Genomic DNA, 23,094 nt, shown 5'->3' on the forward strand with positions numbered 1-23,094 from the left:
TTTATTCTGTTTTTATTCAGCGAGTCAGTATTGAAAGTATGATACTTAATAGTAAAGACCTAAGGACGAATGAAGGAAGGAATACAACTATAAAATTAAGACTTTAAGGACAGTGTTTTTCAATTAGAATAAAGTGTTACATTTAACTTCTTTCTCAGCATTGAGGTTATATGAGTTGGTAATCTATAGTTTAATGTGAAATTTCAAATCTTTGTATAAAGCGTTCAACGCTTTCTCAATGGAATTTAAAGCTTGGACTTTCTGCAGCAAAGGTGAGCGCTCTGCCAGTAAACTCAAGCACACTGAAATATAAATATTATTTTTACTTTAAAGGTTAAACACAGAAAACTAAAATAATTATTCTACAACTGTTTTTTATCTTCAAGAAAATCGTCATAATACAAAATAAGACGAGTTCCATTTTTTTCGAGGTCAATGATGTAAAAGAAAAGTCTCTTTCTTTAGGGGTGCTTCAAGAATGTTTTACGGAAAACAGTTTTTTTTATGCAGGTAACTGAAAAAAAGCCTCCACCTCCTAATGTATTACAACGGATACAGTTTTCCATTTATCCTTTTGTGACTGCCTTTTACAACCTTGGTGAAAATCATCAAAGAAATTTAAAATCCTTTTACTTTCGTTTTACACCGCTGAACGAAACTTAACGCGCGCGCGCGCGTGTGTGTGTGTGTGTGAAAAGAGAGAGAGAAAAAATGAAAGCGGTTGGGTTAGTAAGGGGAAATCTGCCTAAAAGATACATTTTCTATTTCCTTTTCTTTTGTGTTTAACTCAACCTATTTACTAGAGAATAAATAAAAATCGTTTAGTCCACAATTAAAATAGGTGAATGTTGATGCATACATCGGTAAAATCAAAATAGGGAAAGGAAGATTTCAAGCAAACCCACAACCACCACAAACTTACCTCGTCGGGGGTTAAACCATGGATCACACCCAACAAAAGTAAACCACTAACATCCCATCGCTTTTCTACATCCATTTGTTATAAGTAACTATACATTGTTACAAGTTTTTTTAAAGGGGTTACCATACAATGGTTACTATCAGGATCAATAAAAGTAAAGCCTCTGCAGTGTGTGTCAATTCATTATACCTAGGTTTTCTAGTGGTTGTCTAACAAAAGGGTTGTGTTTGATTTTCAAGTCCAAGGTAATTATTCACAAAAGTAAATCTTGTCCTTTTAGTATATAAAATGGAATAAGTATTTCACGTTATCATCTTAATAAGAAAAAGTGTTTTACTGTATACTCCTATGCATTTCATAGACATTTTATCCTTTTACCTCAAAGTATTGAGCTCTAAGACCTATTCCTTTTAAAAAGCATATACTAAGTAAGGGTTTGCACACGTTTAAATATTTTGAAGAGTGGATCCAGCACTAACAGTCGCTGCGTTTAAGCATTATTGAAGTAGCTTTATTCTATTTGCAATAAAACAACACGTAATTTTACAATATTGTCATATATATTCTCAGCAAAATAATACACTAACTTCTTTTGTAAGAAAACAGAGTACAAGGGTACTGTAACATCGACTTTTCTACAGTATATCACGTATTTCTCTCCTACTGCTACCATAATTTTCTTAAGAAAGTGTTGAAATGTTTGTTGGGTTATAAAGTTTTAAATGTGGTCCGCATCCAATGAATCCCTCGCTTCGGTGCGCTCTTGAATCAATCCATTCTGCATACAAGATTATATGTGGTTTTTCATTTAAAAGTAACTGTGTAAACAAGAATGTTAAAGTCTTCATATCATAAACTAAACACAAGGTATCAACCTCAGTGATTCCCGTTCAATCGACAACAGTTCATCATTTACTTACGTTGGTAATGTCTGTAAAAAAAATCTAAAATAAAGTATTAAATACTTTCAGTTTCCTACCATATTCTTCGAAAACAATTATTTTTCTTTTAATACACTGCTTCTTAAATACCAGTTTCTTCATATAGCATACAAAACAACTAAGATTATTTTTTCTAATATCAGTTTATTTATTTCTTTTAAAGAAAACAATACATTACTCTCACTGACAATTTAGCCGCCAGTAATTCAGTATTTTAGCTCTAACTATTATTTACATGTGTTAGTCCAATGTTTGTAACCTATTAAATTCCTAATATTACAATACTACAAATTGATCCATTTATAAAATAATATAGTTAACAGTTCAATTCTCTGTAACCCATTGTAATTTCTCAACTTACATCAAAGTATTTAGCCCTAATATATGAGGATAAATATGTTCTTCTATTCATACACAATCAAATGCATATGCTACAGTGTCTCAGTGTTCATTTTACAGAATTAAATAATTGTTTATCTTTCTCTAAAAACATTTCTACTATTTCTTTGATAATAACAATCACACTCTGTAATGTATTCATATACCAGATTAAATTTTTCTCCAAAGTATAAGTGGTCGTAATATTACAACCTTTTAAATGCTTCTTTAAATAAAGTTTATAGATTTTCTCTCTCATTTCACGTTTAATTAAGATCGTCCACACCTTTTGTAATAATTCGTAATCATACTGCAGCAAACAGTTGTGATCTATTTCATTTTCAGTATGTTCAGAACCAGGGTGGATTGATTTAAATCAGTCTGATTTAAATCACGATTTTAATCAAGATTTAAATCACTTGATTTCTTTAATAAAAATCGTTGATTTAAATCAAATTCCGAAATGAATTAATTTGAAGTGAAAGTAAGTAAAATCCCGTTTCTCTTCTGTTATTTCGATTATGGAAGATAATAATCATAATACAATGAGACTCAACTGTATGTAAGCACAGTATGAAAACGAGTATCAGGTAGAGAACGATCAGGGAAAATCCCGTTTGAACGGGTTACGGATGAACCCTGCTTTCTTCTCTTTGTAACACAGGGTTTTAAAATTTCTATTCCAACGGGGAAAACACCATGGACATTTAAGATGAAAACTCTTTTGTGTCCACGTCTATTTGTTTGTTTCCAGATAATAGGGGCGTGTTTAGAGGGGTCCGATCCCCTCTCCGAAACAAAAAAAATATATATATATTTTAAAATTTTGGGCGAAATTTATGTACTAAATACATAGAAGTTCCTCGGGATCGTAATACGACAAATTTTGGATGCATTAAAATATCGAATAATACTTTTGATAAAGTGGATATTTGACCCCTTTGCATAACATGCCGCGATCTGCGATGTGATCGCAGAAAATTTGCCGCTCCTGTGCAGGAAAAATTGTCAGAGGAAATAAAATAGCCAACAGAAAAGTATAAAAACGTGCCTGCTATGTATAGATGTCTTAAATGCACGGACAACTCGCATTTGAACTGTTTTTCAAGTCACATAAAACATATTTTTAACAATCACAAGTGTTTCTTCTTCTGGAACTGATCATCTTGATTTTTTTATTTTGGAATTCCTACAGAAAATTCTTGCAGGGAATTCGTGTTATTATTCAGTTCAAAATCTCTTATCGTCGCGAATTGTGTCGAGGAATTTGAAGCTTTAAAATATATAAAACGATAATTATGCCTGTTGTGCTGTATGGTTGTGAAACATGGTCGCTTACGCTGAGGGAAGAACGCAGACTGAAAGTAATTGAGAATAAAATTCTGAAACGAATATTCGGAACCAAAAGGAACGGAAATGAGGAATGGCGAAAACTTCATGATGAGGAACTGCATAATTTATACTATTCACCAAACATTGCTAGGGTCATCAAATCTTGGAGGCTCAGGTGGGCAGGACATGTAGCGAGAATGGAAGAAAGTAGGAACGCTTTCAAAGTTTTAACTGGAAGTCCAATCGGAAAACGACCATTAGGAAGACCTAGGCGCAGATGTGAGGACAATATTAAGTTGCATCTCGCAGAAATAGGAATACAAAGTAAAAACTGGATCCAGTTGACTAAGGATAGAAGTTAATGGAGAGCTTTTGTGAACATGGCATTGAACCTCCGGATTCCATAGGTGAGTGAGTTAGTTAATTTTAGGCGAAATTTATGTACTCTATATGTATTTCGTGCCAATTAATTAGTTAGTTCCAATTGTTTAAAAATATGCCCCCGCCAAATATCAGTAACTTTCGTGAAAAGAAAAGTGTTATGTTGATATACATTGCTGTACTTTTTCCTTAATGCTTAAGAAACATTGTTTGGGATTCAAATAGGTTAACGACTGGGAATTAATTCAAAATTAAAACCCAATACTTTCGCGTAAATAACATAATTAACATTTAATACTACTTCCTAATGTTTTTTCTTCAGTTCGCGACTTGTATTATACGAAGAAAAAGATTTGATTTAAATCAAAAAAATCGATTTAAATCAAAAAAATCAACGAAAATGATTTTTTTGAAAAAAATCATGATTTTTTTCCACCCTGTTCAGAACATGCTTCACATAATAATACTGAATTTGGTGTGTACTCATTAAATAATTGTATAACACATGTATCACTAATACTTTCACTAGTACACTCGTACTCATTGGCTTCCACTTCAAAACAGGTTATATTTGAAACACTGTCATCATCACTTTCCGGGAGTATTTCATCATTAAATCTATTATAGCGTCTAAAATAATATACTTCTTCTATTTCCTGTGATGGATATATGATTCTCACTTTATCACGTAATTCATCTGGCAAATCGGGGTCAGACGGGTGAATTAAGAGTATAGGTTTTTCGTTTCCACGCTTAATTTCTTTTTCTCTACGTGAAACATAAACAATCTCCCTGCTAGTCATTTTTTCTGCTCTTCAACAAAAACAAATCAAATACAATAATATGTTTCAAGGCGATACAAAATAAATCTTTTCCAAGAAACAATTCGTTAATATAACATCACGATGTATGTTCTATTATTTCCCAAATATACTCCATAAACTTATATTCTATTATAATAAAATACATAAATGTAAAAATATATATTTGTCTTATTATTGTTATTGGCAATATTTTCTACACTCTAATTCAATATAAAAATCTTTTACTCACACTAAGGTTACTTTTAACGTACTTTCGTACATTCTTCTTGTACATTTTTACACCATATCAGTATATTTCCCAAAATCTTTTTCTAGTATAATTTTTAATAGAGTGGGCCTGTATTCAAAGTCACACAGAAGGTCTCGGAAACGTTCAATAAAGTTCCATGTAATCAAAAACAAATGTCCATGCTTTTTTCTGTAAATTGATAATAATTCTTTACGAACCTCAACTTTTGTTATGGTTTATATTGCTTTCCGTTCAATACATCAAACAATCATGCTTTAACTGTCCACCCTCCAAAAAACCGCATGCAATACAAATACAAATATCGTCTGGTTTCCAATATATTATACACTCTTTTATACAAGCCAATGATGTAGTTCCACAGTACACTCACATGGCAAATTCAAAAATTCTTCCAACTCCCAATTCTGCACCGGGGAATTACTCACTGTTGGTGAAGGTGTAGGGGGATATTCTTCTATTTCGTTTTCAACATCAAGTAACGGAATAACTTCTGTTTTCAGTGGCGGAGGTTGTGGGCTCACCACCGGTTGAGATGTCCCCGATAAAGACGTCAATACATCCACTTTAGACGGAGTAACTTCTGTTTCCAATGGCGCAAAGTGCGGAATCACCACCGGTTGGGATAAAACCTCTGTTCCCTGCAAAGATGACAATTCTGTAAAATCACTTTCACCTCTTGTACTAATATCCAAAGGTTTCAGTGAATCCATGTTTTAAAACCAATCTATAACTCCTTTTCACTAAAAAATACAGCTATATTTCAACAGCAAACAATTCAGGAAAATAAGGTTTGTTCTCCAGTATTTCTATTAACTTTTCCTAAAAACAATAAAAGAAATTAAGAATTAGTTACTTGCTGTATTACGACTTCCAATTACAAAATATACGTATAAAGTTTCCCTTTCAACTTCACTACTACATTTCGTCCTGGGTAATATGTTCAAACAATCTCGGGTCTCTTTTTTATTGCATTAGCTTTCAACATGAAAAACCCTTAAGTTCAATCTGCGGTAACGTTAAACGTTCTGTCGCCATATAACCTCATTGTTACACTAGCGTTTATGAAACAAAACACAAAAGTTTACAATAATAATAATACTTACCGAATGTTAGTTTATCTCTATTTAGTTAATGATCCAATTTCAAATCCACGTCTTTTGTCGCTCTCGCTTCTATCACTTATTATTTGCTTTAGCACCTAGAACAGAAAAAAAAAACAAAACTGCAATTAGTTACCGTATTACGACTTTTCAAATCACAAAATATAATATTCAACGTAGCACTAACGTTCTCAACCATATTGGCTTTTGCATGTGAGAAAGCCATGGTTCGATTCGCGGTGCAAATTCTGCAAACTACCTATCCAATATAAGTTCGTTCATACACAGTAAAACTATACCATTTATAACTGAAAAAAGTCTACAGTGCAAGCAAGCGTACGGTTCTCCACGTGGAAGAGCCCTGGTTCGAGTTCCGGCAGTGTCATGGCTCCCTATCCAGTATAACTTCCTTCTTAACATATAATGTATAAATACCAATTATACATCTTACACAATTCATAGCTACATATAAGTAACAACACCTGCTAAGCAATAGGTTTATCGTACGGTTTTTCACGTGAAAGAGTCCTGGTTCGATTCCCGACGCGAATTCTGCTGAGTTCTTGTTATGTCATACACAATTCATAGCTATATATAAGTAACAAGTTCACACTGCAAGCAAAATATTTAGCGTACGGTTCTCCACGTGGAAAAATACTAGTTCAAGTTCCGCTGCAATAAAATCTAGATTCCCTGTACTCTCCATATTACATTATAATATATCTTAGTCAAGTTATAATTCCATAAAAGTACACCGAGTCATATGATATTCAATGCCGGAAAATCCGTAATCAATTCCCGATAAAAACAAACACTTCCGTCCTCTTATACTCCAGACAATTACAATCTGTTTTACATGTATTTCATTTTCCAATGTCCCTTCCCATATAAAAATGAACAAGTATAATACAAGAAAACTACAAAGTTAATACTTACCAATCTTCCAGTCTCTCCTAGTAGTAAAATCTCTTCTTCGCAAACTTAACACTTGTTCTTCCTGCAGTCTTCTACGTAAATGTACACATCATGCAAATGCGTCAGTATTTATATACTCTTGAATATTTCCAGAATTTTCCAGAGTGTTCTTTCCCTATTCCAACAATAATAACCTTAAGAAAAAAGCTGGAACTTTCCAGCGTTTTCTTTCACTCATTCCGACGACCAAAATTCCAGAATATTTTCCAACATCAGCTGCTACATTCCATGTGATGCATATTAATATATTAGCTTGTTCTACATGTGTGATCTGCATATTTTATTTCCGAAAGGTCTTTCTGTATTCTGCTTGTCCAATTAGCATTTCTTTAACCGGAAAACATTTATTATATGTCATGTTCTGTTTTCCATATACAATATCCGTCCGCAGTTGCATATATTATCGTATTTCTTCTGTGTCATTTACAAAATCATTACTATGCGGAAAAAGGGTGTATCCATTCTTCAAACTGTCAACCGTCCGTGCATTAGAAACTGCTATTATGTCAGAAAAGTCCTCATTCATGATTATTTATGAGTGAGAACTAGATGCCAACTACCTACTAACGTCCCACGAGTATGCCTGTTACGCTAAGGGAGACGGTGGTTAAAGCAAGTGAATGATGTTGGAAAAATTAGTGAAATGAGAAAGTGAGGGAAAAAGGCAGTACCCGAGAAAACCCATGAGCACGATGTTGTCCACACAAACTAACTTGGCCGGAGATCGAACCAGGAACCCCGCACACAGAGGTAAGCGCTATACCACTTCCTCCCTAGATTACTACTGATTTTTTGTACTTAAGCTAATAGTTTGGTTTCTAGAATGGAAGGTGGAGTTTTGCGTTTCGACGCTCATCGAGGCGCTTTATTTTCAGATGTAAAATACCAAACGCGTAAGTTTCTTCGTCAATAAATAAGTAAATACAAATTACATAGAAACGAGATTTGGAGAAGACATTTATAACTAATTTAACCATATCTGGGATGGAAACAGAGCAATCTGTCATGAAAGAATGTCAATGAAATACTATTTTTTGTCACAAAAATAGGTCACTGATAATGAATTATGATCATAGATGCACTGCATTTCGCTATCCAAAATATAGATTGCATCGCATTTTTATAACTTGGTGTAATAAAATATGATGCGATACTGCTTTTAAGAAACGCATATATATATATATATATATATATATATATATAGTAGATGTAACAGAATGCACGTTGCAACGTCTGGGAGAAAATTCTCCACATAATAAAAAAAGTGGAAAATGGCATTTGATATCTCATAGTGGAAGAGGAAAGGTACAAAAGCAAGTGGTCTTCAATATTGTAGAGGAAGTTATACCTGAAGGACACAGTAATGTCTTAGGGTGGTGCACATGCGGAATCTCCCAAAAGATAACAGAATTACTAAAGCTGTATGAACGAAACATGCAAAAACTTATACATTCTGGTTAAGGGACTATGCAGTACCGCAACCATAAATGACGAGGAAGAATTGTCCTTCATCATAGGACGACATGTAATAAGTACATTGTTAACCACGGTACAAAGCACAGTGGGATGGGTATGTGTGAACGTAACAGTGCAGCTCAGTTCCCAATTAACGTTTCTATTAACTTTTTAGTTTTTACTCGCGTGATTTTGTACACTTTTATAATTGAAATGGAGGGAGGGAGGCGTAGAGAATAAATACCCACTGCAAAATAGTTAGCAAATGAGAAAAACAACCATTTAAGTTTTCAAACTACTCACCAATACTCTATCCTGCACCCCGTCACCCTAGAAAACCATCGCCATTGTTGAAGGATGAACGGCACACCTAAAATACGATGTAGACAACAAAGTTAATCCCGTCCAAATGGTAGATTTGTCCCAACACATGATAAGCACACTTACACACAGTTTTAGTGCAACGAGAGATGATGATGATTATTATTTAAAAAAAAAAGAAAAAAACGATGAAAATAGCGAGAGAGAAAACGACTCATGTTCTCTGACGTGCTCTGTCTTTCGTTCTCTTGTTGTCTCTGAAAATTTTAGTTTAACTCTTGCGGTTATGCCCTTTAGGATAAAGGAGACATGATTAACGAAATGAATGTTCGTGAAATTAATCATTGTCATGTTCCACTGAGTTCACGTCCACCAAAGGCACACGCGCTAGCCACTAGACCAGCGGGAAGGGCTTTTCTCCCTCTGTATCATACATATCTTTTATGTTCCTTAGCAGTTTGTGTAAAGTCAGACACTGAGGCAACTAATTTTCTATTTTCGGTATTAATGAGTGACCTTAAAACGAAGGAAGGCAAACAACCGGACTTGGAAAAGTTGCTGCTTTTGTACGACTGACACAAAATTAGCATAATGCGAATATATTAATAGAGTAGACCGTGGTGGTGCATAGGTGTGCACAGTTTTCCGGATGCAGTTTTTTTATTCCTAATTATGACACTTTAGAGTATATAAAAACGCATGTTGCCACCAAATGTTGTGATCGGGCTTATCTTGAGGCGCCATTAAATATAGCAGACGATCCACTTCGTGTTGACCTCATTATCTTCGAGACCCCTGGTCTGATCTTTTTAATTCTTTTTCTACATGAAGGGCAATAAAGTGTACGTTAAAAAAGTCCTGACACTTTTTTTATAACTTCTGGCCTTTTTCAGTTAAAGTGCAAAGTATGAAAACGAAAACAAACAATTCCATTACAATTACCTAGTTAATTCGTTTGAGATTATAAACCTTCAACTAGGCAATAGTATGTAATTGTTTCACTTGAAAACGATATGAGGTGGTCACTGCGCTGTACTAGCGCTATGTCTAGAATTTGATCCTGAGTTCGTGTACTCTAATGCCTGTGTTATAACGGTGGCCGTTTGACTGAAGCTTAGGCAAGGCAAGGTATGAAACGTAGTGACCTAATTTGAACAACATTGTAACAATGTGTTTTGAACGCACAAGATAATGAGCTTCATAAATACCTCCCACATTGGGTGAAGTACAATGTTGGTTTAGGATTTTTCTATTATAGTATCGTCTTTAACATATCCCTTACATTATAGTCTGTACAGCAGATTTCATTTCTCAGTTTAACCGTAGTTTCTCGTGTACTTTTCTCAAAATTATCAATTTACCGAATTCTATCAACTATTTCTGCCAATTGTACGCTACTTATCGTTACCACGGGCGATTTTGACCTATCCAGTGTTGTGAAAATATCACATTCCACCAAATTTATCAGTTAAAAGATTTTTGGTAATTCTATTCCAATAATAGTCTCTTAAACGCCAAAAATTTCAATAATTATATTTGTTGAATAAATTCGTTTAAACGCTTTATTTTCAAACTGAAAACCTATTTCTGTCAATAGCTGGTTGTAATGATTCATGGAGAACTCTCGAGAAACTGTTTCAGAGAGCCGGGACTTTATTTCCCATCTCCGTCATAATGTAATCTCCAAGACACGATATCTGATATTTGATGTGTAGCGCAAACAAATCGTCCACTGTATTACACGTACGGTACATATCCTAGTGAATACTCGCTATTACAACTCACCTACCATCACAATCAGGTTTTACACATGGCGCCAGCGCAGCGCAGCGGCATGTCATACCGATTTAAAGTATAATAATTAGGCGCTGTCGGTTAGGTGAAGGTTTATAATAACCTCTTAGCCAAGAATTCAGTATTTAATTGTAATGAAATGGCACAATTAAATTGTTAGTTTTTATTTTCATACTTTGCACTGTAACTTGAAAAGCCTAGCAGGTATTTTTTTTAAAAAAAAAGTATGAGGACTTTTTTAATGCGCACTTTATTGCGTTTCATGAAAAAAAAAAATCGGCTCAGTTGTTACGAAGATAATGGCATCAATATGAAGTGGCATATCTGCCATTTTTAATAGCAATTCAAGATAAGCCCGATCAGAACATTTGGTGGCACACTTACGTTTCTACATACTGTAAAGTATCATAATTAAGAATCTAAGAAGAAACTGCGTCCGAAAGATTTTGCACACATATGCGACACTACGGCCTACCCTATATTAAACGTTGTTAAACGAAGAACTGTCGGATAGGCAACCCACCATACTTCTGGATCCTGTGGGTGGACTAACACTTTAGGCATAGAATGATTCCATTTACAGTAATTTTAACTATAGTGAGAAAGATACATGGAGAAGGAAATCTTAACATAGAGATCGAAGAGCAACATCAAGAAACTATTATCTCAACAGTAATAGCATTACAATAAAAACAAAATAAATATGCATTACGTGGTACGTTATGTATATATTTTTTGTGTTTCATAATGTAATTGTCCCTTCCTCTTTTTTTTTTTTTTTTTTTTTTTTTGGTTTGTTTGTTTGTTTCTGAAAGGTTTTAAAAGGTCCTCCTCAAAACTTCCTTCTATGATCACTGTTTTTTCGTATACTAAAGGATTTTATCGTTATTTTTTTTGATGGATCTATGTTTGATGTGGGATACTCTTTCTTTTTTTCCCTTTACTTTTCATTTCGCGGCTAATACTTGCTGTTTCTTTGATTTCATAATTGATATTGTCTTTGTTCTTTGCTTTTTGGTTCGCTTACAACAACTTGTGAAAAACTGGAAGAACTGGTAGCATTTATATTTCCCAACTCTTGCAGAAATGCAGGAGTTTTCATCATGCATTCTCTTCTGCAACCATTTCTACTTTAGCCTTCATTTCGTTATATATAGTTTTGTCTTAACTCTTGTGTTGACTTGTAGGAGGAAAATTCGAAAAAAAAAAAAAAAAAAATAGTTTATGCATGTATTGGCTCGAAAGAGTGAAGTCAGTCCTGTGGAAGTGTGCGTTCGCCCGCTATAAAATTGAATATGAAAACTCCAATACCAAAACCCATCAAATGTGAAGTGCATTCGGTAATATGACTCCTGAAGGCGAAAAAGCTGCAATTCATCGCGAACTGTGTGGTGTTTATGGACCAAACGTGATGACTAATGGTGTCCTACATAAATGGTGTTGCATGTTTAAAGATGGACGAACTGACGTGCACGATGCAGCAAGAAGTGGGCGCCTATCTGTAGTCAGCAATGAACTCCTGCAGTAAATTGACAAAAGTGTTCGTGAAGTCCATCGGTTCACGATACCAGAAGTTTCTGTTCGTTTTCCCCAATTTCCGCTTCGAAAATGACAATGCTCTTCACAATGTCGTTAGCAGGTGGCTTCACTCTCAGGCGGGAGAAGGAATTTCGAACCTTGTAAAACGTTGTAATAAGTACCTCAATTTGAATGGTGAATATGTTTAAGAGTAATGTAATATACTTTTCTAATGTGTACAATGAAAGTTCTGTATCTGTGAGTATATATCATTGAAAAATAAACGGCGTTTTTGTCTTTCGAATTTCCCTCATAGTATGTTATCCAAAAATGCTACAATTTGTCATATAATTTTACTACCTTCTATATCTTCATCACTTTCAGAATCTTAGTTTTGATTCATTTAGTTGATATACTTTAGAGAAAACTAGCGTATATTACCCGCTTTGCTGAGTTGAAATAAATAATTTAAATGCACACTGATATTGCTCATTTTGGATCATTTTAATGTATGTCACCCTTCATACCCCAAGTGTCAGGGCTGAAAATGGACTTAAACAGCATCAGAAGTGTCACTGTTCATTTTGGCGATCGCAAGAACTATAGATTCAACAGTAGAATCTGTCATTTTTGAACATTTATATATATATACATATATATATTTCCCCCACCCCATGTTGCGTGCCATGGCATCGGAAGTGTCACCGTTCATCTCAGCGACCTCAAAAAATGTGGATTCAGCACTAATATCGGTTATTTTCGATGATTTTTAAATATCTCTTCCTCCCCCTCACCCAAGTTGTGGGTTTGAATTTCGATTTAAACGGAATCGAAAGTACCACTGTTCATCTAGGGGATCCAGAAAACTATAAATTCGACACTGATAGTGGCCATTTTCGATCATGTTTATATATATCTCTTTCTTCCCTTCCCCCAAGTGGCGGGGCTGATTTTAGATTTAAACCTGGTCGGAAATGTCTCTGTTCATCTGAATGATCCCAAAACCTATGGATTAGACACTAATAATGGTCATTTTCGATCATTATTATATACAGCTCCCCTTCCCCCTCCTCCTTGCTGTGACTCACGGCATCAGAATTGTCACTGTTAATCTCAGCTACTCCTAAAACTATGGATTCGACACTAAAATTAGTCATTTTCGATCATTTTTAAATGTATATTCCCCTCCCCTACGTTGTACCTTCTCCCTCCTCAACTATCAGGGCTGAACTTGGATTCAGAACAACATCAGAAGTGTCACTGTTTCTCTCATCGATCCCGAAAACTATGGATTAAACACTAATATCGGACATTTTTTTATCATTTTGAAATTTTCTCCCCCCTCCGCCTCCGCTACGTTGCATCGTCAAACTGAATAGCCTAAAGCAATCCGTGCTCCTAAACTCACGTATGTTGAAAATTTGATTGAAATCGGTCGGGTGGTTCAAGAGTGATGAAGTCACAAAGGCAGTCAGTTTTATTTTATTTTTTTACATATATCTCCCCCTCCCCCTCCGCTACGTTGGCTCGTCAAAGTGAAACAATAAAAAAACTCCCAAGGCCCGACCCTCATATATGTTGAAAATTTGATCGAGATTGATTGAATGGTTCAAAAGTTATTAGGTTTTATTAGTTTTTTTTCTTTATACGTCTCCCTCCCCTAGGATCTACCGTTAAAGTGAAATTGCAAATGTTTTCAGATCCGAACCTCATGTATCTTGAAAATTTGATTGAGATCAGCCGGATAGTTCAATACTTATTAAGTTAAAAAATAGTCACTTTCAGTCTTATATAAATTGATTTTTATATATCTCCTCCCTCCGCCTCCCCTAGGTTGCACTGTAAAAGTGAAATGACGAAAACATCCCAGGTCCGAACTTTATCTATGTTGAAATTTTGATCGATATCGGTCGGGTGGTTCAAGAGTTGTTAAGTTTTATTTATTTTTATATATGTGTCCCTTTCCCTCCCCCACCCCTAAGTTCTACAGTTAAAATGATATTATAGAAACGACCTCAAGTCTGAACTTCATCCATGTTGAAAATTTGGTTAAGATTGGTTGGGTGGTTTAAGCGTAATGAAGTCACAAAGACAGTCACTTTTATTTTTACTTTTTTGACATATATCTCCCCCCTTCCACTCTCCTTCGGTGTACTGTAAAAGTGAAATGAAGAAAGCATCCCAGGGCCAAACCTTATCTATGTTGAAAATTAGATCGAGATCGGTCGGGTGGTTCAAGAGTTATTAAGTTTTATTCATTTTCATATATTTCCCCTTCTCCCCTAAAATCTACTGTCAAAATGAAATGATAAAAACTTTCCAGGTTTGAACTTCATATATGTTGAAAATTTGAGAAGGATTTTGTGGTTCAAGAGTTATTAATTCACAAACATAGTCAATTTAATTTTTATATATATTGATCTTTATATATTTCCCCCTCCACCCCCTCCCCGACGTTGCTCCGTCAAAGTCAAATGATAAAAATCATTCCAGTCTCAAACCTCATCTACATTGAAAATTTGATCAAGATCGGTCGGGTGGTTCAAGAGTTATTAAGTTTTATTTATTTTTTGTCCCCCTCCTCCCCCGCCCCTAAGTTCTACTGTCAAAGTAAGTAGCTAAAAACACTCCCAGGCTAGAACCGCATCTACGTTGGAAATTTGATCAAGATCGGTCGGGCGGTTCAAGAGATTAAGAGTCACAAACATAGTCACTTTCAATCTTATAATGTAGATAAAATATTTAATTTAACGTTACACAGAAATGACATTTAGCCAAAAGGAAAGGGATGGTTATTGATTATGAAATTGAGGGAATGAAATATGGGAGTAAACGGAGGAACCTCGAGAAAACGCATGGACAACATGATATCCATGAAAAATTCACATATTCTAAAATTCCTCTTACTAAAGATGATTGTTCTACCCCTGAGCCACTGTGCCACCTTTTATCTACTTTGTTTCTCATCGCACTTAGCAAGTTTTGTTTGCATTGTTTTCATTAGTGACTTCGGAATACTGCTTCCGTCTGGAAATTATGGCGATAAATCCTTTTCTAATCCTTGAAGAATAAATATCTTTTCTGTTTCGCTAAACCACTATGTCTCATTGCTGATACCTGTGACGTAAGATAGATAATGGGTACCATACAAAGTTGAACAATTTACACGAACGCATACTAAGTCATACGCTTCAACTTCCTATTGTTGTTTTTTCCATTCGTTCAAACCACAAATCTGGAGTTCCTTAATTTGCGTCATGTTGCCGTGAAGTCATGAGCACTAAAATTTTAAACATCTCGCCGTGGTTCCACAGGTTACATAAATTTCGGCACCTATTAGAAAACTTCTAATGGGTGGATGAACTAGATTCATCATTTCCACACAAAGTGTAAGGTTCCAAAAAGAACATTCTCGATTGTAAACAAAATGTCTGCTATGTAAACAAAGGATAATCTAGTGTGTGTTTCATTTTATTTCCTTGTAAATGCGTTTTCTTACCTCGTTTCTATTCGTTTTCTCTTTAAACCACCCTGTTTAGGAGATTTAAACAAAAATTGCAATGATCTCATTCATCATAATACTAATCGGTCAACAAAAAACAACCATTGTAAGTTTTATATGAAGGGTAAGGGGAAAAAACAAGGAATGTCCATGTATGAGCTTTTTCGGGTTCTTTGTCCTATCTGTTGGTGACTCTTGGTTCTATTTGACTGTATATACCATACATGCGTAGATGTAAAAATGTCCATGTAAAAAGGGGCAAAAAATGTAACTAACCCTATTCTTTTTATGCGGTTTTCAAAATTAAAACGCCGTTTTCTCGAAAATGCAGTTTTGTGACATTCCTTCTTTTTTCCCCTTACCCTTCATATGTAATCCATAGCGTTCGAACACACCTAAAGTAATGATGCTGGTAAGGCTAGCGGAAATATGTAATGCTTAACTGAGATAAGTGATAGTTTGGGTTTGGTTACACTGTATGTAGTTCTCCAGATATAAGGCCTAATAGAATTTTTTTTTTTTTGCCAAGGCACTCGATCTTAAAACTAGCATATATCTGAAACTACGGTAATACCTGTCCGTTATGACAGGTTACTATATCATTGGGGAGCTCCCTCGTGGCTAAGCGGTTAGCGTACGCGCCTTTGGCGTGGGAGACCCGGGTTCGATTCCCGGCGGGAGCTCATGTGGTTCGGATTCCACGTTAATCAGTAGGTCCACGTCTCATATAGCCTCGCTGCTGAACGGGACGCTAAACTAAAATCAACTCAACTCAACTATATCATTGGGGCCTAAGAAGACTGCCCGTATCCGTATGCAAGAATGTCCGTAAAAGGAAAGGTTATCTCCTATTGCCGGGACAAAAAGTCTGTACGTGTTATCAGTGTGTCCGCTATTGAGATGAGTCCGTTAAGGGTTTTCACAGTATACGAAAAAGCTATAACAGAAAAAAAAACACGCTGTGCCTCTTTCTTTGTATAGGTTTGTCCCAGTGAAAACAGATTAAAAGAACTCTCTTTAAAACTTCTGAACAATAACCTGCGTAACATTGTAGCTAAGGTGATCAAATACCATTGGGCATAGTCTTAGACTACAATAACGCTCCAATTATTTCCATTTTGAAGGAAATTTCAACTATTCAGTCGGTATAGGAGAGTACTAATAAATATTAATCTAAACTTTAAATTTTGATTTCCAAATTTTCGGCACACTCTAGAGAAGTCATTTCCAGCTACTCGAGGGTCGCTCTTTTACGATCAGACACACGACGGAGAAAACAGATTAAGCAAAAGAAAAATGAAGTGAAAATGAAATCTTTCAGTTTAACGTTCCACGATTATGCCTCATAGACTAAAGGAGACGAATCATTAAGGTAAGTGGATGATGGTGGAAGTATTGATGGAATAGGAAAGTAGGAGGAAACGAGAGTACCCCGAGAAACTCCACGGACACCTTGTTATCCACCGCAAAATTACTTGGCCGGGACCAAACCAGGAATTCCTCGCATCAGGCGTAAGCGCTCTACCACTGACCTACCGTGCCTCCTTAAGCAAATGAGAAGAGGGGACGAGGTAGGGAAATGAAATTAAACATGTGTTCGCAGTGTATAATTAGTCATGTATCTGTAAATAGTGGTGACAGGCCAACAAGGCGTAATAGATGGTATCGCACAAAAACTATCTTTTATCAATGCTGTTTTCTATTTCGTGTTCTCTCCGTGTGCTTTGCCGAATATAAAAGCACCAATTTGCAGAGTATTGAGTTCTAAATAATTGCCCAGATCGTTGAGGTAGAAACATGAAAATAGGAGTAGAATCAACATATGTCAACAATTTTCTGCTCTGCTCTTTCCCAGTAAATCAATTCAGAAATATTATATAGTTACTGTTTTTTGTTAAAACAAAACAAAACAAATAAATGTAATATACATCATCTTTCAAATAATACCGACATTTCATATCATCACTTAGATGCCATAAATGGTTTTTAAATTTTATTGCCGAAATAATTTACTCACAATCTATCTATTAAAATTCTACAATAGCAATTAAAAGCGCCTGAGCTCCAACCTATAACTTTAGCTTTCAAATCTTTCATTTACGGTTTTGTGTGATTTCACGTTTAACAGAGACAAACATTTTGAGTATTTGTACTTTAACTATATCTTTTTCATAAAGTTTATGATATAAAATTATTGTTCAAAGCCTTTCGTATTTTAATAAGCCTTCTCTAAAATCAGGGCATGTGAATTGTGCTTCCATTTTCCGAGTTCTTTTAAACTATGTTTATATGTTTGTGATCAATCTTTTCGACAATGAGATCTCGGAAACTACAGGCACTAGAAAGATGACGTTTTCATTGATCGATTGGAAATTTTGAGTAGATTGTCCAGTTATAATTGAATATTTAATAAAAACATGGCCATTACTTCTTTATTACATTTTTTAGGGTACACTGGAAGCGTTATAATTAAAAAAACTAAAGCATCATATCCTATGCGTTATACATTCCAACACCACAATGTTGTATATTGGGGTTCTATATGTCTCAGGCGTTTGTTCCATGGCCAAATAATAGTGAAAAGGGACCATTTCTAGAGTCTAAGATAAATGTTTATTTTTTGATTGTTTTGTCCAATGAACATCTACATTATAATTAATTGTATCTGCATGCAAGAAGAAAGAAAACACTGGTCATACATGAATTAGAAACTCCAACTGGAAGTAGGCTGAAATCTTGCAAACGGTGCGAGATATTGAGAAAAAAAAATAAAAAAAATCTCCCCTTTATGATACCCATTGCCGATTTTTTAAAATCAAGACGACTTGTGTCTGTAAAGAGACATGTACATATGTTGTGAGGAATAAGGAGATTTATGCTCATATGCGAATGATGCGCTGTGTAGAGAGCGCAGGTTCAGCTAGTCTATATATATAAAATTGAAAATAACTATGTGACTAAATTTCCTGAACCGCCCGACCGATCTGGATCAAATTTCTAACATGGATGAGGTTCGAGGTTGGGCTGGTTTTAGGCTATTCACTTTCATGGTAGAACTAAGAGGAGGGTATGGGGCAGGAGTAAAAAAATAAATAAAACTTAACTCCTGAACCACTCGACCGATCTTGATCAAATTTTCAACGTAGATGACGTTCAGGCCTGGGATCCTTTCTATGATTTAAATTTGACGGAGCAACGTAGGGGAGGAGAACGAGGGGGAGGTATATAAAAATCAATTCATATAAGACAAAGTGACTATTTTTGTATCTTAATAACTCTTGAACTATCCGACCGATCTCAATCAAATTTTCAAGATAAATTAGGTTCGGATCTGGAAACATTTTTGTAACTTCACTTTAGCAGTAAATCCTAAAGGAGGGGAACCTATAAATAAAAACTAATAAAACCTAATAACTTTTGAACCACCCAATCAATCTCGATAAAATTACACTGTTAATCTCGATAAAATGTCACTGTTAATCTCAGCTACTTCTAAAACTATGGATTCGACACTAAAATTAGTCATTTTCGATCATTTTTAAATGTTTGTCCACCTACCCTACGTATAACATATATGAGCGTCGGGCCTTTGGTGTTTTGTCTTGTTTCACTTTGACGAGCCAACCTAGGGGAGGGGGAGATATATAAAAAAAAATTAAAATTAAAATGACTGCCTTTGTGACCTTATCATTCTTGAACCACCCGACCGATCTCAATCAAATTTTCAACATACATGAGTTTAGGGGCAGGGATTGCTTTAGGCTATTCAATTGGACGATGCAACGTAGGGTTGGAGGAGGAGGACAGAAATTTAAAAATGATCAAAAATGACAAATATTAGTGTTGAATTCATAGTTTTCTGGGTCGATGAGAGAAACAGTGACACTTCTGATGCTGTTTCAATCCAAGTTCACTCCTGATAGTTGGGAAGGGGGAGGATACAACGTAGGGTAGGTGGACAAACATTTAAAAATGATCGAAAATGACTAATTTTAGTGTCGAATCCATAGTTTTAGAAGTAGCTGAGATTAACAGTGACATTTCCGATCCTTTTTAAATCCAAAATCAGCCCCACCACTTGCGTTACGGGGAGAAAGACATATTCATAAAATAATCGAAAATGGCAAGTGTTTAAATTCAAATTCAACCTCGCAACTTGGGAGAGGGGGAGAAAGAAATAGTTAAACATGATCGAAAATGACCGATAATAGTGCTGAATCCACATTTTTTGGGGTGGCTGAGGTAACGGTGACACTTCCTATGCCATGGCATATATATATATGATCGAAAATGACCAATATTAGTGTCGAAACGATGGTTTTTGGAGTCGCCGAAATGATCAATGATCTTTCTGATGCTGCTTAAATCGATGCCATTAAAAACGAAAGCAGCATATTTCACGGGTACTAAACACATGAGATACGTAGTTGTGCATTTAAATTTTCATTTCAACCCAGCGAAGCGGGTAATATATGCTAGTACTTTATAGTTTGAACAAAGAAATTCTGGAACAGAGATGGGAAAAGAATTAGTTGACAGAAATTATGAAGAAAACTGTCACACACTTTACGAAAAGACCCACTATAAGCTCTCTAAGCTACTCATTACAAATCCACTCACCCTTGCGCCCATCTGGGCTCTTCAGATCTACTCTCACGATCTTTAATTTTTCTTTCCCTCCGTATCTGATGAAGTATTTAGCGAAAGCTCTTTTAGTGTACCTTTTCACTTTCAAGTAACGATACGAGAAAATATGGTAATTGTGAAAAAATTTAATTCAAAATTTCAACGTATTTTCACGTTTCATGGACTTTACCTGCGAAAATATGGATTTTGGATGTACGAGGGGCGTCCAATAAGTTATCTATCTAGACAGGAAGGGTGCGGCGGAGCACAATGACGTCTGACATGCACGCCAAACCCACTGTAAGGAACCCTACTGTGCAATTTGAGGTCAGTCGGAGCAACGCAGTGGCCGTGATTAGAGTAGTCGTGTTACGCCGCGTAACGAATATTTGTGCACACGGGCCGGAAGGTTCAGGCTGCCATTGCTGACTTTCCTCTTCCGAGACCTGAAGAAACTCCTGCGGGGACAACATTTTTCGTCAGAGAAATATTTTTCATCTCATTGTTATAATGCTGAACTTTAAAATCAGGCAAGAAATGCAAAACAAAATGTTATTTCAACAAAATTTGTCAGTTGCAATATATGCAAAATTTTATTGGACATAAATATACATGACTGTAACTTAGAAAACATCAGTCTCGGTATCATGATTTCCAAAGATAATTTATAGTTCAATTGCTTTGTCCAAAGTCAAATCCGAAATAAAGTGAAAACTACGTGTTGCAAATGGCGCTCTCGTTTTGTTGGCAGAAAGGTCAGTGGTTATTAATAGTAATACTGGTTGGAGTACGATATACAGTTTGATTCGATATTTGACGAGATTGTGTATGTTACTATACCTCCAATCAATACGAAAGTTTCACATAATTGTGATATTAGTAATGGTTCTTATAGAATTAATGCTTGACCAGCAGAATTCGTGAATGGAAGTTCTTCAGTATTAACCGCTCGATAAACTGTTCTTAGGGTCTCACACTATTAATTGTCCTTCATTGCGGCACAACGTTCATTAAGAATTCACCATATCTCTTTCAAAACAGTTGCCATTATTTTGCGCTTTAAAGGTGTCTGTTTTGCTTTGTGCGTCGCAACTCCACTGATTAATGTTTTGTCTTGGGAGTCACGTAGGACACAAATGTCTCATCTCTCCTGATGATATGACGCAACAAGCCATCACCCTTCTCGTCGTAGCGGATCAAAATCTTTAACGTACTTGCCATTCTATGCTTTTTGTGTTCTTCACCCAGAAGTTTAGGGATCCAAAGAGAACACATTTCGGTAAACAGAATATTTTCAGATATGATTTTAAACAAAACTAAACTTAAAATTTGTGCAAATTCCGATGACGAATTGGAAATTGTGAATGTCCTGTTTTCGTCAGTTTTGGTTTCGAGAGCTTGCACCAAATCATCAGTCGCTGTAGAAGGCTCGGGTTCGTAATGAATGTTTTCCCGACCTTCTAGTTATCGCATTTTACTGTCACTTATTGTATTATCACCACACACCTTACGTATCTGGCATTGAATATTCGCTCTCTCTTGTTTCTTTCCGATTGAAACTGGACGACTGCCCGTAGTTCACAGTTGGCGGGGCACTGGATTTTTTTAAGCATGTTAATCTTACACTATAAGGCGCGCAGAGAACACCGTGAATGCAAATAGCGTACCGCGAAGGATACTGAGAATCCAAGCACGTGCTAATTCTCAAGAGCACTGATGTTTCCAACGACATTTACAAATGGACCTTACTTCAAATACGAGGCATATCCACAAAATAAGTGTACTAGAGCCCTCGCGGGCAGAGGGAATTTGTAATTGCTATGTTTGGGTCACTTCCGTGTAGCTTAGTTCCTACCATTTCCAGCGAGCCCAATCACGCTCAGTACGTCCAAAACTGTGGCCACAGTAACGTCTCTTGTGAAAGATGTCAATAAAATATTCCGACAAGTGCAAGATTCGCAGCGTTATTCGTTATCTCGTTCTGAAGGGAAAATCTTCGTCTGAAGTTTCTGAGATCAAATCGGTTTATGTCGAAAGAGTTATGAATCGTACATGTGTGTTTAAATGGTGTCGTGAATTTGAAAACGGTAGTACTGCTGTGCACGATGAGCAAAGGAGTGGAAGACCGTCGATTTTGACTGACATGTGCATTCTCCTGACCTTGCGCCTTCAGACTATCATCTGTTCACCTCCCTGGAGATGCACATGAGTGGGGAAAGAAAATTCAACTGACGGGGAAGTGAAGGTGGATATGAAGAATTGGGCAAACGAGGTGGCGGAAGTCTTCTTTGAACAAGGTATAAAAAAAATTAATCCTTCGTCTCACGGATTGAAAGTGCATCGAGACGGATGGCAACTACATGGAAAAATAGTTCACATTAAAAGTTTTTTTTTAATTTTTTTTTTTTTTGAATCCTACAAAAATTATTATTTTCTGGACGTGCCTCGTATAAACTTTTCTACATCGAACTTTGTAAAATTTGCGCCCGTACTCGGCAGGTAGTGATGCTAGACATAAAAAGAAGACGAAAACATATGGCTTTACCCTTCGGGACATTGTTTCACCGACATGTAGCAACACTGAATGTAAAGTGAATAAAAAGAGGGCTTCATTACTGGTAGGCGTGTGAACTAGGGGAAATGTGTTATTGGCAACCAGACGATCTTTATTCAAGTTCTACCACCGGAAACAGTCTTTCTTTACAGAACGTTATTTCCTGCTGAACTCGAATAGCAACATTGAAATGAAGTGGGAATACTGTGTAGAAAGAAAAA

General features: G+C 35.8%; 1 protein-coding gene across 1 annotated transcript in view; it reads right to left on the minus strand.

The window, feature by feature from the left end:
- LOC145674458 (ras-related protein Rap-2c-like) overlaps nucleotides 1-23,094 on the minus strand; it is a 58,790-nt gene that overhangs the window by 24,535 nt on the left and 11,161 nt on the right. The window contains exon 2 of the mRNA XM_081744534.1: nucleotides 8,862-8,928. The gene's annotated coding sequence lies outside the window, so the exon portion shown is untranslated. The remainder of the gene's footprint in view (nucleotides 1-8,861; nucleotides 8,929-23,094) is intronic.

This window comes from Thermobia domestica, chromosome 17, assembly GCF_964235325.1.
Source record: "Thermobia domestica chromosome 17, izTheDome1.hap1.1, whole genome shotgun sequence".
NCBI lineage: Eukaryota > Metazoa > Arthropoda > Insecta > Zygentoma > Lepismatidae > Thermobia > Thermobia domestica.